A 14,159-nucleotide genomic window follows, 5' to 3' on the forward strand; every position below is an offset into this window, starting at 1 on the left:
TAACAGTGGGCCAAGCAAAATTGGCAAGAGAGAGACAGAGACAGACAGAAGGGATGGGGGAGAGACCCAAAAAACAAAGCCTAAATATCAGTAGATGGTGACTTTGTGTGTGTGTGTGTGTGTCTGAACTCTTCTTATAACATCTAAAGAAATCAATATAACTGCCCTGGGGTCTCTCTGATGAACACACAGTATAAAAAGCTTTGGGACACAGATGGGAGCAGAAGCTCTGAAACAGAGCTGAAAACAAGAAATGACAGAGACTTAGGAGGATGAGTTGTGGAGGATAAAACCCTACTTAATCTGAGATTTGCAAAAAAAAACAAGGAGAAAAAAAATTACAAAGGCTGTTTCTAGTTATGCTAAGCGCCAGAAGAAGGGGTATTAAAATATGAGCAACATTTTGTCTAGCAGATGGTCTCGTGCCAAGAAGACCCAGAAATGCCTAAATATTGCTTCACGGTCACCCTAAGAGGCCCCCAAATGAGAGACACCTGAGGGACTCTGACACAGGAAGGCGATTTCTTGCAGAGCTGCTTCTTCTGCTCCTCCTCCTCCTCCTTCTTCTTCTTCTTCTTTTTTAAAAAGCACAAAGGAATCCATAACTTGTTAATTACTCAGGCTGAACCTGTAGGGCAGATTTTTCTATGCTTCTAAATTCCATCTTTTGACCTATTGAATGTTCCAAGCAAAATCCCTGTGAAAATGTTGAAAATGCGTTTTACAGTTTTGAAGATGAAACAAAAGTGGGAGTCCTGTCTGCAATACTGGATTACAGAAATTCATAATCACATTGACAGGCTGGGAGGATGGGGTTTAGGGATGATAGGAGGAGCCAATGCAACCAAGAGGTGCTGGAAGGGACTTTTCTGGGCAAGAGCCCGGGCTCTGGCTGGTGGTGGGGCTGCCCAGGACCAGAGGGGCAGCCAAGGTGTGGGCGCAGACGTGGCCTCTGCCTGGGAGACGGTGTCCTGCAGTCCTCCAGCAGCCACTCCTCTACGCGAGGCTCATGTGTGTGCTCCCTGGGGCTGCAGGCCCGGGGCTTGGGGTGTAGGCACTACTCCAGGTACTCATCCTTGTCTCTTCTGCTTCCAGAAGGTGCCACACAAGGTTCCATAAAATAATGACGAGAAACTCTCATTTCTGCCATTAACCGAATCTCTGGGTGTCTATGTGCCAAACAGCACGGGGAAACATTTAAAGGAAATGCCAGTTTCTAAACAGAAAAATTTCAGAAATGATTTTAAGCCCAAGGAAGTCAATATATGGTGTGGGTTTTACAATGTAAGTTGAATGATATGGGAGTTTTTTTAAAATCCCAATTCTTGCCATAAAATTCCCACTAGGTTTTTAAATTTTATGTGCTTGAAAGAAATGTCATTTCTTGTGGTTTTATGTGGCAAGGAGGAATAAACAGAAAGCCACTGATGAAATCAAAGACCAGAGAGGGGTGAGATTTGTCAGCATTATTGAAAAGCAGCCTGGGTCACATGGTGTTAATGTTAAATAGAGCAGAGCACACAGACTTTGGAGTTAGAAAGACCTGAGTTTATTTAATTTTTTTAAAGATTTTATTTATTCATGAGACACACACACACACACACACAGAGAAAGAGAGAGAGAGAGAGAGAGGCAGAGACACAGGCAGAGGGAGAAGCAGGCTCCATGCAGGGAGCCCGATGCGGGACTCGATCCCAGGACTCCAGGATCAGGCCCTGGGCTGAAGATGGCACTAAACTGTTGAGCCACCAGGGCTACCCCAGAAAGACCTGAGTTTAAAGCACACTCTGTCACCTAGTGTCCTGGTTGGTGTTGTCATATGATAAAGGGGTTAGTGATACTTATTTTAGGAGGATTAAATGAGATGATGAATGCAGAGCATTTAGCACAGGGTCAGGCATATAATGAATCCTCAAATTTATGATTATTGCTGTTATTATTATTGCTATAATTTTAGGATGCATGAAATCATGGTGAGAATCCTCACTATCAACTGATTAAAAAAATCACTTTAATAATAGACCCAACAGGCAACCAAGCCGTTAAATTCACAGGCCTGGTAAATATCTTGAGAAGCCAGCCAATGAAGTAGCATCTAGTCAAATCATCTTTGTAAGTCCAGAGATGATTTCAGCATCAAACTAAAGTGTTATGGACTGAATCTTCGTGTCCCTGCCCTCCTCACCCCATGCGCATGTTGAAATCCTAACTCCCGATGTGATAGTACTGGGAGGTAAGGTGAGAGGTTCCACCCTCATGAATGGGAAGAGTGTCCTTATAAGGAGAGATGGGACACAGCTTGCTTCTCTCTCTCTGCTCTCTGCCAGGTGAGGATACAGTGAAAAGACAGCCCATCAACAAACCGGGAAGTGGGTCCTCACCAGACACTAGATCTGCCAACGCCTTGATCTTGGACTTCCCAGCCTCCAGAACTGTGAGAAGAAAATGTCATTTAAGCACCAGGTCTGCAGTAATTTCTTATAGTAGGCTGAACTGACAAAGACACTAAGACAGTAGGAATCTGAAAAATAAGAAGACAACAATACTGGCCCAGTTGCTTAGAGGTGATAAATTTATGCAGTATTTAAGTATGTAAGAAACAACACTAGATAATATCACCTACTTAGAATATGCAAAGCTAGAATGTCTCTGCCAAAAGGCAGACAACGACGAGGTTTTAATGAAAAGAACAAATGGGATAAGATGACAACAAGGAAAAAGAAAAAGCTAATAATAGATTAAGAATTAATCTCAAAAAAGATGATGTTCACATAAAAATAAGCTAAAAAATGCACACTATTTTCACGACCAGAGAAATTAAAATAATTTATTAAAAATATCGATAGCATCTAAAATCCTCCATGCCAGCAGAAGACATGCATGGGAGTATTGACAAGATTATACTTTTGAGAGATTTTTTTAAAGCCATTAACAAATAATAATAATAATAAACACAGAAACAATGTGACTAATAAGAATGGCAATCTCAAAAAAAAAAAAAAGAATGGCAATCTCGAATGTGTGGAAATAGGTCAGAAATGCACACAAATAACAGACATAACACAGCATATGTACCCATTTCTTTTTCTGTTTTGTTTTTTATACGTACTCATTTCCTAAGATGTACTTTTGTAGGAATTATGAATCCCAGAATTCAAGACAGAAATATAAAACCAAGAAAATGGATAACATTTGCAACAAGTTGGGTGGTGGTCTCTTTGGATTCATGACTTAATAAATTGCAGGCATTTTATCCTTTTGTTTGTTTTCTTTTGTTTTAAAGACTGCAAGACAATGACATAGAAATCTCAATATAAGATTTATATTGAGAGACTTGCTCACCTTTCCATTTGAAATCTGAAAGCTCTCCAGTGGATGCAGAAGAAAGTTTAAACTCTGAGGTTCACTGCTCGTCTCTGGCTAAGAGCAGATGCTCTGAATCAGGTTGCCTGGATTGAAATCCAGGCTTCATCACCAATGAATACTAGTTGTGAGAACTGGAAAAAGTTACTCTTTAATCCTTAGTTGATTAATCTATGACGTGAGGACAGTTGTGTGTGATGACACAGTGCTTGGTGCATGGTGGTTGCACAGTCACTACCGATATCATGCGGTCCTCTCTCTGTGTGTTCAGTCTTCTTCCTGTATCCTTCTTTTAAAAATCTTTTAAACCATTTTATTTTTTATTTGATGGGGGGCAGAAGAAGGGAAACAATCTCAAGCAGATGCCATGCTGAACAAAGAGCCAGACATTGGGCTCAGTCCCAAACCTGAGCAGAAATCGAGTCAGACGCTCAACTAACTTACAGAGCCACCCAGATGCCCCTCTTCCTGTATCCTTCTTCCGGAAGAATAGCCATTTTCTGAAAACACTCTATCATCTTGCACCTCTGTCTTTAATCTGATGTATGTATGTATGTATGTATGTATGTATGTATGTATTTTTAAAGATTTTATTTATTTATTTGAGATAGAGCGAGCGGGAGAGAGAGAGCATGAGCAGAAGGGTGGGGGAGTGGCAGAGGGAGAGGGAGAAGCAGGCTCTCCCCTGAGCAGGGAGCCCCATGTGGGGCTGGATCCCAGGACCCTGGGGTCATGACCTGAGCTGGAGCCAGACGCTCAACCGACTGAGCCATCCAGGCCCTACTAATCTAATATTTTTAAAGGAAACTAAGGCTTTATAGGATCCCAAATACAGTAAGTATCAAAACCTGGATTTGAACTCAACTGTGTTGGATAGCTGACTCCTGCTTTACACCACTTCATATGCTCTTATACTCACTTCCACTTTGATGGGCAAGCTTGTATCACAACAATCCTCTTCCAAGAAAACTAGGGGAAAATACCTATTTAAAATTGTTGACAAGCTACCAAGAAACCAGGATTTGAAGTGTCAACGCCCTTGAAAGAAGGAAGACTCATTGAGATGAGCCTGTCATTCCGCATTGCTTTTTCTCTTGAAGCATTTGCTGCTTCGTAAGAGAAACTAAGCAAGTGGAAGCCTATTCCACATTCATGGATTAGGAGACTCAATATTATCATTTCTCCACAAATTAGTTTATAGATTATTATAAGCCTAATCAAAATGTCAGCAGATGTGTGTGTGTGTGTGTGTCTGTGTGTATGGAAATTAACAAGCTACTTCCAAAATTTATATGAAGATACAAAGCACAGAAAATACCTAAGAATACCTAAGGCAATCTTGAAGAATGGAATTAGAAGATTTACATTTCCAGCTAAAACTATAGTAATTGCAAGTGTGTAATATTGGTAAAAGATATATAAACACACCAGTAGTATAGAATAGAAAATCCAGAGACAGACCAACACTCGTTGTCACCTGATTGATGACAACAAGAAAAAAATTATCTTCGATAAATGGTTCTGGAAGAATATTCATATGGAAGAAATTTGAATCTTGTTACCCACTTTACACTTTATACAAAAATTACCTCCATGTGCATTATAGCTACAAATGTGACAGTTAAAATTATAAAGCTTCTAGAAGTATGACATAGGAGATTATACTAATGACTTTGGAGTAGACAAAGAGTTCTTAAATATTAGGGCTGAAGCAGCACTAAACAAAAAGGAAAACATTAGAAAATTGGACTATAAGAAAACCAAGAACTTCTGTTCCTCAAATATACTATCTAGAAAGTGAAAAGCAAACCATCAAATGGGAGAAGACATTTGCAATAAATGTATTGACAAGGAACTTGTGTCCAGAATATAAAAGCAACATGCATAGGCAGTCCGAAAAAGAGAATTCAATGTTTTAAAAATGCAAGAAACCTTGAGTAGAACTTAAAAAAAAAAAAGATATGCAAATAGCCCAATAAGAATATGAAAAAGGTTCAGGATTATTAGTCATCATGAAAGTGGAAATTAAAATGAAAGAGAAAGAACACTGCACACTCACTAAACTGGCTAAATCGAAAATACTGATAATATCACACTTTGGGGAGGATGTGGAGCAACTGGAACTCTCACACGTTGCTGGTAGAGGTGTAAATTGGAGGTGGAGCCATTGAAATTACTACTATTCAGCTTTCATTTGCAAAAACTATAATTTCCTTGGGTTCGAGTAAATACAACCACTTTGGAAAACTGCTTATCAGTGATTGCTAAAGCTGAATATACACAGTTTGTGACCCAGTGGCAGTTTCTCTCTTAGGTATAAATCCAACAGAAATCTGTATAAAGCAACAGAAATGTGCTTCTGTAGTAGCCCAAACCCACAAACCACTCAAATACCTATCGTCATTTGAACAATGACCACCAAAAAAAAAAAAAAGTAGAGAAATTGTGACATTGATTCACTAGAATACTCTCCAACAATTAAAATAAACTATAGATATGGGTGACAACAGAAATGAATAGAACATACATAATATTGAGTGAAAGAAACCAGACACAAAAGAATGATGTTGAATAAAGTTCAAAAACAGGCCAAACTAATGCATGGCACTAGAAGACACAAGAGTGGTTACCTCTGTGAAGGGGTTCTGGGGTGCTAGGAATGGCCCATTTCCGGATCTGTGTAGATATGAAAATCCATCCAACTGTGCGTTTGTGCTTTGTGCATTCAAAAAATGAATTAAATTAATATTATTTAATTACAAATCAGGGCTGACAGAGAGCCTAGATAAGGCTGTAGCCCCAGAACAGTGGGGGTGGGGACGGGTGCTCCAGTCATGGTCAGGGCCTCTGGAAGAAAATGGCCCTATGGTTATTTTGAGCCCCACAGGTCCACTATAGAAGAGTAGATGTGGACGCAGGGCGAGTTTAGGCAGAGAGGACTGGAGGAAGCAGTGCACCGTCCCTTCCAGCTCTCCATGCCTGCGTGTCCTTTGGAGGAAAGGACACGTGCCCCTGAGCTCCAGTGGAGGATTCAGAGCTGCCAGAAAAAGCCACGTTACTTCCTGTTCTTACTCGCATCCTGCATTCTATCTGCTCAGGTGGATGCTAAAAACTGAGACCTCTCAACAAACAACCAACCAAACAACTGAGCCCTCTAAGATTCGGCTCTTTTGAACCCATACATTTTTCTCCTCCACCCAAAGCTTTGCTTTTGTAAGTGAAATTCCTGATTCTCCAGTTTTAAGATCCTAATTTGGGAGTTAAAGGTTGAACTAACATCTTTTCTATTTGCATTCCAGCTTTCACAATCCTTATCCTCCTCAAGGCAATGGCCCTCCGGTTGAAAAGGACAAATCTGATGTACAAGGATGTGGGGAAAAGCAAAGCACAGTAAAACACTTTACAGCATTGTGTTGGCACGTTAACTTTCATTTTCATCCAATAATAAGCGGTGATAAAATAAATTATAAAATAATTTTTTTAAACAGCTATTTCGGAAAGTTAACAAGACAACATAAATAGGTGACATTGAGGATTGTGTTGTCCAGAACGAGGAAGATCATCTACTGTTTTTCCATTGTTCTGTGGCCAGATTTTGGGTTCATACTCTAAGTGGATCATTTATGATCCTGAGAGGTTCAGGTACAAAGAATAGATAGATATTGTGTTAGTCTGTTCGGGCTGCTATAACAAAAATACCATTGACTGGGTTTCTTAAACAACAAATAGTTATTTCTCATAGTTCTGGAGGCTGGGAAATCCAAGATCAAGACCCTGGTAGATTTGAAATCTGGTGAAGACCAGCTTCCTGCTTGGTACATGGTGGCAAGGGGAAGGGAGCTTTCTAGGGTCTCTTTTATTAGGGCAGTAATCCCTTTCATGAGCCTCCACCCTCGTGATCTAATAACCTCCCAGACAGCACCTCCAAATACCATCACATTGGAGGTTAGGCTTTCAACATATGAATTTTCGAGGGACACAAACATTCAGTCCATAACAGGTAGTGACACCACAATGTGTGGGGTATGGTTAATAAAGCTGTGTGTTTAGTTAAAACAAAACAAAACAAAACAAAACACCCAATACCAATAAAACCCAAAACCTCGGGAGATTTTATCAGTTGACTTCAAATATCTACAAGGCTTTCTTTTCTCAGTATTTTAAATTACACTTCACATGTGTTTTGGGTTGTATTACTTCATGTACATTTTTGGATAAGGATGGATAGTAATACATTTCTAAGCAAATACAGTTCAGTTCTTTATGTTGATCAGATTGACCTGTTCAACAAACTCCTTTAAGTTACAAATTTGTATATTTCATTTCCAAATAAAATTTCAAATCAAATAGAAACAGAAGCTCATTTTATTAAGGCAACTATATGTGTATTGCTGAAGAATTTATTGCTGAAAAGCAGATTACAAAAGCTTGTTTGCTTCTTTAAATGACTTTCCATAATAGTGGTTTTCTGCCCAGCACAGAAAATACATCCTTAAAATTTAATATGTAGAATTGGAGACCATTCACAGTCCATATTTGCTTCAATCAACTTTGGAAAATAAAATATCCACATTGAATTTTTTTGATGAAGTTGCAAAGTGGATTGGGATAAAAAGACAATAAAAGTCCATGAAAATGTGCATTTATATGATAAAAATAAAACCTTTATCTATCTGAATCATGGAAAAAAAGAATTATGGTTCTTTTATATGGAAATAATCTCCCTCTTATAGAAAGAAATGTGTATTGGTTACTTGCATTTGTCTGGCTAGTGCTTTCCCTCATAAAATTGACCAGGTATAGATCAAATTCTCCAAGTGATCACAAGTTCAAGGATAGGACAGAGACCAACTTTGGTGCATGTTCAGTTGAAGTTATTAAAACTTAAAACATCTTTAAGTTTGGCTTCACAGACTTTGCACAAGAACCTTATGTGAATCTCCATTTAGCTACTTAAATAACACCCACCCTGATGTCCAATTATTTGCAGCAAAATTTCTAATCAATACTTTAGTAGATCACTCAAAAATACCTGTAACACTTTCTTACAAAATTCTTATGTTTGAGAGACAGAAGACACACGATGCTTTTAAGATGTCATCTGAGCATAAAGTCTTGGCATTTGATGTTTTTATCATTATTTAGCACAGGTGTCCCAGTTCCATTCTGTCTGTCCCATTCCATCTCATCCCATTCCAACCCTCTCTACTTTGTCCTATTTGTTCCATTAAGAGTCACTGATCTCTGGCCCTCTACCGTGCACATTGACATTTCAGCATGGAGTTCTCTCTTCAATAGGGAATTATGGGTCAGAGCAGTGGCAGTGCTGGTGGTCAACGTTTCTGAAACTATTTCATCAGGAGTAGTGTTCTCTCTACTGGAAACAGTTTTATGGCTTATCATTCAAACTTCAGTCTATTTGATTTCAGGTAAGAAGACGAGTCTCATTTAGGGAAGATAAATCTGTTTCTTGTCAAAACTCATTCACTCACACAGCCACACATTTTAAAGTTTAGTCTTTTATTTTAGAGACTAATATAATTCTGAGATCTGGAAGGTCTCTGGGTATCTTGGTAGCAGTGGCTTTAGAAAGAGGCTTTGAGCATGACATTCTTTCATTCACTCATCAATACGCTATTATATGAGTATTTATTGTGCATCGGACACAGTGCTAGATGTGAGGGAAATGGTGGTAAGACACAAGATCTCTGATCTCTTCACCATCCTTTGGGTGCTAAGAACATTTCCTTCCACTTTCCTCCTTTTTCTTTTGTTTTGTTTTCAGCCCATTTGTAGTTTTCCCCAATTATCAGCTCTTAACAAATGAGTAGAGGCCCAGATTCCAATTCCGTGCAAAGCACATACATTGGGTGAGACTAGCCATATGCCTCAATTGGCACATACTCCTTTTTTTTTCAAGAAAGAATTTTGTTATGTCTTTAATAAAGATTTAAAAAATAGATGCAGTTTTTATTCTATCACACAATGGAAATATTTCTGCAGTTCATTAGGGAAAATTAACATGGGCCATTTGACACTGAGTTGGGGCATAGGGATGCCAGATGAAATATAGTATTTGGGACATACTTATTAAAAATTTGTCGTTTATCTGAAATTAAAATTTAACTGGGCATTTCCCCCCCTAAACCTAGCCATATTATTTGGGCATCCTAAATTTTATAAAGCGAGTCAGGTCCACAGTTCATCTTTCAGTAAAATCCAGTCCAAACACTGTTAAATAGAATTGGACATAAAAAAAGGGCTGGAGATCCTTTAGTATCTAAGAAAATTCTGTTCTGACCTTACCAAAAAGTTACCAAGATTATGTCAAGATTAGCAGACTCTAACAAGAGTCCTTAAATGGAGAGTAACACAGGCTTTAGAAATGAGGTAAAATGGCCAAGAACCAGGGGCCTTCTGAAGGCCTTCCTACATGCGATGCTAGAAAGGAATTCATAGATGTGAAGCTGCTCTGTAGAGGGCATGATAGTACTTCAGGTGAATCCCTGGGTTCACGGCATAAACACTCCTTTACATAATGTTTATCTCAGAGACTAGAACAGTTCCAAAAGAACTTCTCTCACTTGCCAAGAAAGATCTATTTTTAAAAACCCTTATTATAAAAAAAACCCTATTTAAATATCATGGCAATAATCCCTGAGGAAAGGTGTAGTATTATAAAGAAAATTGTAAGATAAAAAGATTTCGGAAGGAACTCTTAGGGAAAATTCTCTCTTCCCAGCAGAGACTTTCTGAACTCACATACCCGAATAACTCCAAATAGATTTGCTACTCAGTATTTTTAAGTTATTTGTACATGAATATTTTATAGTGATTTTAAAGAACAGATGTTCTTGTATTTTCCCCTCTTACAAATTTTGAAAATAATCTTTTAAAATGTCTTCAATATTCCAAAGTGCTTAACCTTTGCTCTGAGGTAATTACAGGTAAACATCTTGTTACCCAGTAGGTGGGTTTTTCAAGGATTTCCTAAATCATCTATGAGTTGTGTTCAAATGTTTCTGGCACCTGGTAGAGTCTACCAAAGAGTAGGGTGAGGATCAACACAAATGTCCAGCATTGTCACTGACAATAGTTGATACTTCTTTCCTAATTCCCTCATGACCCAGCTGCGCACTAGAAATAAATTGAAATCAGCCATAGATGAAAGAGAAGAATTGTGGGACGGCTAGGCTGCAAAAGACAGAAGACAAGAAAGCTTCATCTAGGCTCTGAAATGCTATCAAGAGGAAGAGATTAGGTTGGTTGTGTGTGGCCCTGGAGGCTAGAGCTAGGATCCCTAGGAGAAACTGAGGGAAGGTAGATTTCTCATCTGTGCTGTAGAAGAACTTCTAATGATGAGAGCTTCCACTTCTTTGCTCCATCAGAGGGGACTGAAATGTTAGCAGGATTTCTAGATGAAGGTCTCCTTTTTGATTCTATGATTCTGGGGTGGATCACAAAAGTCAGCAACAGTGAAGCCAGAATGTGCTCCTTCAAATCTGTACATTGGGGAATCTTCTTTGAATCTGAATCTCAGCTCTAGCTGAGTGACCTTGGGTAAGCTGCTTAGAATCTCTATCTACTGCAAAACATTGTGGGAATTGAATAGCATATGAATAATGCCTGGCATATACCAGGCACACTGTAAAATGCCCAGTTTTTAAAACAACAACAACAACAACAACAACCCCACATCCCTAAACAGCTACATCAATAAGATGGTTTCACCTGGGCTGGGCTTTTTCTGAGGTCTGGGTCTTTTATGATGAACTCACAAACACCGATGGGAGAAAAGAGTGGACTATCCCCAAAGTTTAGTGGGGTTGAAAAGGTAAGTAGCCTGGCCCTTGGTGGGTTCCTTGGAAGAAGCTTGCAGTTTTCACAAGCTTTCACAACCTAGGTAGAGCCTGAACCATCATGACCTCCTTTCAAAGGGCCTTTTTGACCTGCAGAGCACTGGGCAAGTAAGACTTTTCTGCAGGAAATAGCAGCCCACAGATGGTGGGATACCTGGTATGGATGGTGGAGATACTGGATGGATTGGAGGGGACACCGGGTAGATGGTAGGGGCCACTGGGCAGATAGTGGGGATACTGGATGGATGGTGGGGATCACTGGATAGATGGTGGGGATCACTGGATAGATAGTGAGGGTTACTAAATGGAGGTGGAGGACACTGAACAGATGGTAGGGAGCACTGGATGGATGGTGGGAGACACTGGGTGGATGGTGAGAGACATTGGGTGAATGATGGAGGACACTGAACGAATGATAAGGAGCATTAATTAGATGGATGGTAGGGAACACTGGACAGATGGTAGGGGATTAGTTCCAATATCCGTGCAAAGGGTTTCTTTCCTGTTCAACAAGAGTTTCTAAATGTATGAGTCCTTGGAGTTTTCATACAATCTAGGGGAGGGGAGGGAGCCATGAGGATAAGACACTGGACCTTCTGCTTTTGGTAGACAGGGCCATGAAACATCTCTAATTTAATCTTCAGAATAAATTAACATGCCCTTCCTTGCATCCTTAGTGAGTGGAGCACCCCTGCTTTTCCCTGGTGCTTTCCCATATCAGTGCCCAGTCCATGCCTTACTCAGTCTGGAGTCTCTCAGAACACTCTCTTCAGACTGCAAGCATCTACCTTGGGGCTACATTTCTGTACTATTTTTCCCTTTGTTTTTTCAATGTTAGAGTTATGGAGACATCAGGGAGGAGATTTCTTGTTTATAATACTGACTGTTTGTCTTTACATAGTTCAAAAAAGTAAACTGAGTAAAGCACTTTGCCTGCTATCTTCTTGAAATGCAGGGGTCAGAATCTGTAAGATTTTTCCTAGTTCAAAAGTCCTGCAATCTTTGATAGAGTTGGGAAGTTCTATTCGGTCATATTTGCAGTAACAGAGACAAAAACAGAACTGCTATGATACATTTGGGTATTTCCATTTCTGTGGCTACCACTCCCATGTCCATACTGACTGTGGGAAACGGGCGTGTTGTCCTTGGAGAGACACAGGCTCCATTCTCATACTCAGAAGCACCTCTGGAGAAGCTGGTTTCTAACCTCAAAACGCCTAAACACAGAAGTTCAATGTTAGCCCTTACCTCTCAGTATGTACTTTCTTGGAAGCCTTATTCAAAGGCAAATATTAAAACATTTTGACTTAAGAAGTAATCATCAACAGTGTAATCACTCTAAAAATACTCCTATGGTCCCTTCCATTTTCTACCAGAATCCTCCACATCTTTCTGCATAAAATCGAGGTGATTGCTTGTGTGATTAATTGAGACAAGGTGTAAATGGTGCCTTCCGTGGTTGCTGTGAACAGAGAGGTTCTTGAGTACAGTCAGTGGCAGTCCTAATAGAAGGTATTGATTGCTCTTATATTTGGGCTCTTACGTTCGCCATTTCATTCACACCACTGAGAGGTCAGGACTTCATTTTTGCTCCTATTGCTCTGGAAGGATCCTGAAAGTATCTTTTATGAGGAATCAGATTTTCCAGCTGTGAACACAACAAATCCAGGGGAATTGTCAATCTAGTGATCCATCTCTTTGGAACTCTACTTGCATGATTTTCCATATTTAATGACATTCCACTAGCAGGATAAACATACATGCAAGGTTGAATCATTGTTTCTTTCCCCTTGGATCAGGAATCCAGGAAAACAGGTGCAGAAAGCAGGTGGGAACTCTGGTGAGCAGGCTGCTTCTGCCATTCTTATGCTGTTCAATTGCCCCATGGGGGATGTGGGTGGAGGGAGTGAGAGGACTCTTTGGCTGACTAGGGGTTCACCTCTGTAAAATATGGCAGATCTGCACAGAAGGGGCAGGGTGTGGGGATGTCCAAAAGTGGTTCTCCTAGAAGCCCTTTCAAACAAGACTAGAAAGAGGCAGTTTTCATGGCAGTGGTTGCGAGAGTTTCGATGGGAACCACATCACTCTGGAGGTTTGTTTAAAGATCTAGGGCATAAGGCCTGGCCATGAAGGAAGAGAACTAATTGTGTCTCTGATGAGTGCCATTTGCTCTCCTGGCTAGAGGAAAAGAGAAAGGCTTCAAAAAGTATCTCTTTTTGACCTCATTTAGAGAATAGAAGAGTTTCCAGATTGGATGAGAGAAATGACAGAAGAGAAAATGAAAAATGAAAATACTTCCAAAGAGATGAACAGACATCAAAGTTTAGAGGGACAAGTGGAAGAAGGAGGCATTTTAAAATTTACATGTGTATTCCTCACCTTATTCCACAGCAGGCTTGAAGCAATTTGCAGGACACAGAACACAGAAGGGTAAGAACTAAATGAAAGGATTTGGGCTTCCAAAGGTGAATTCTGGTGAAAGGTGGTAACATAAAGGCATTGTTAGTTCCCCTCCTTTCCTAGACACCCACTGAAAATGAGTAAAAAAGGGGGGGGGTGGGGAGAAGGAAACCCATCATCTTATATAAAACAAGGAAAAAGCCACAAATTGTGATGCCTACCTACCAAATACTGTGAAATCTGGAGGAAAATGGGAGAGGATTGGAAACCACCTCAGGACTTGACCAAGCAGGAGGCTTCCTAAATGTGAGGATTCCCACCCTGACAGCAAACTGTGATTAGAATGGCATGGCCTAGGTTGGATGAGTCATCAGATTAATTGGAATGTCTCTGTAGAGGACAACCTGCCTCCCTGAGAGCAACTGCAGAATTGGTGCTGAAGGCAGAAATCACAGACTTCCTCATACCCATTGTCTGAGACCGACTCCTGGTCCAGGAGTCAACTGGCTGAGGTGAGGTGAGGTGCGGGGAAAGAGG

Source organism: Canis lupus, chromosome 11, assembly GCF_003254725.2.
Source record: "Canis lupus dingo isolate Sandy chromosome 11, ASM325472v2, whole genome shotgun sequence".
Classification (NCBI taxonomy): domain Eukaryota; kingdom Metazoa; phylum Chordata; class Mammalia; order Carnivora; family Canidae; genus Canis; species Canis lupus.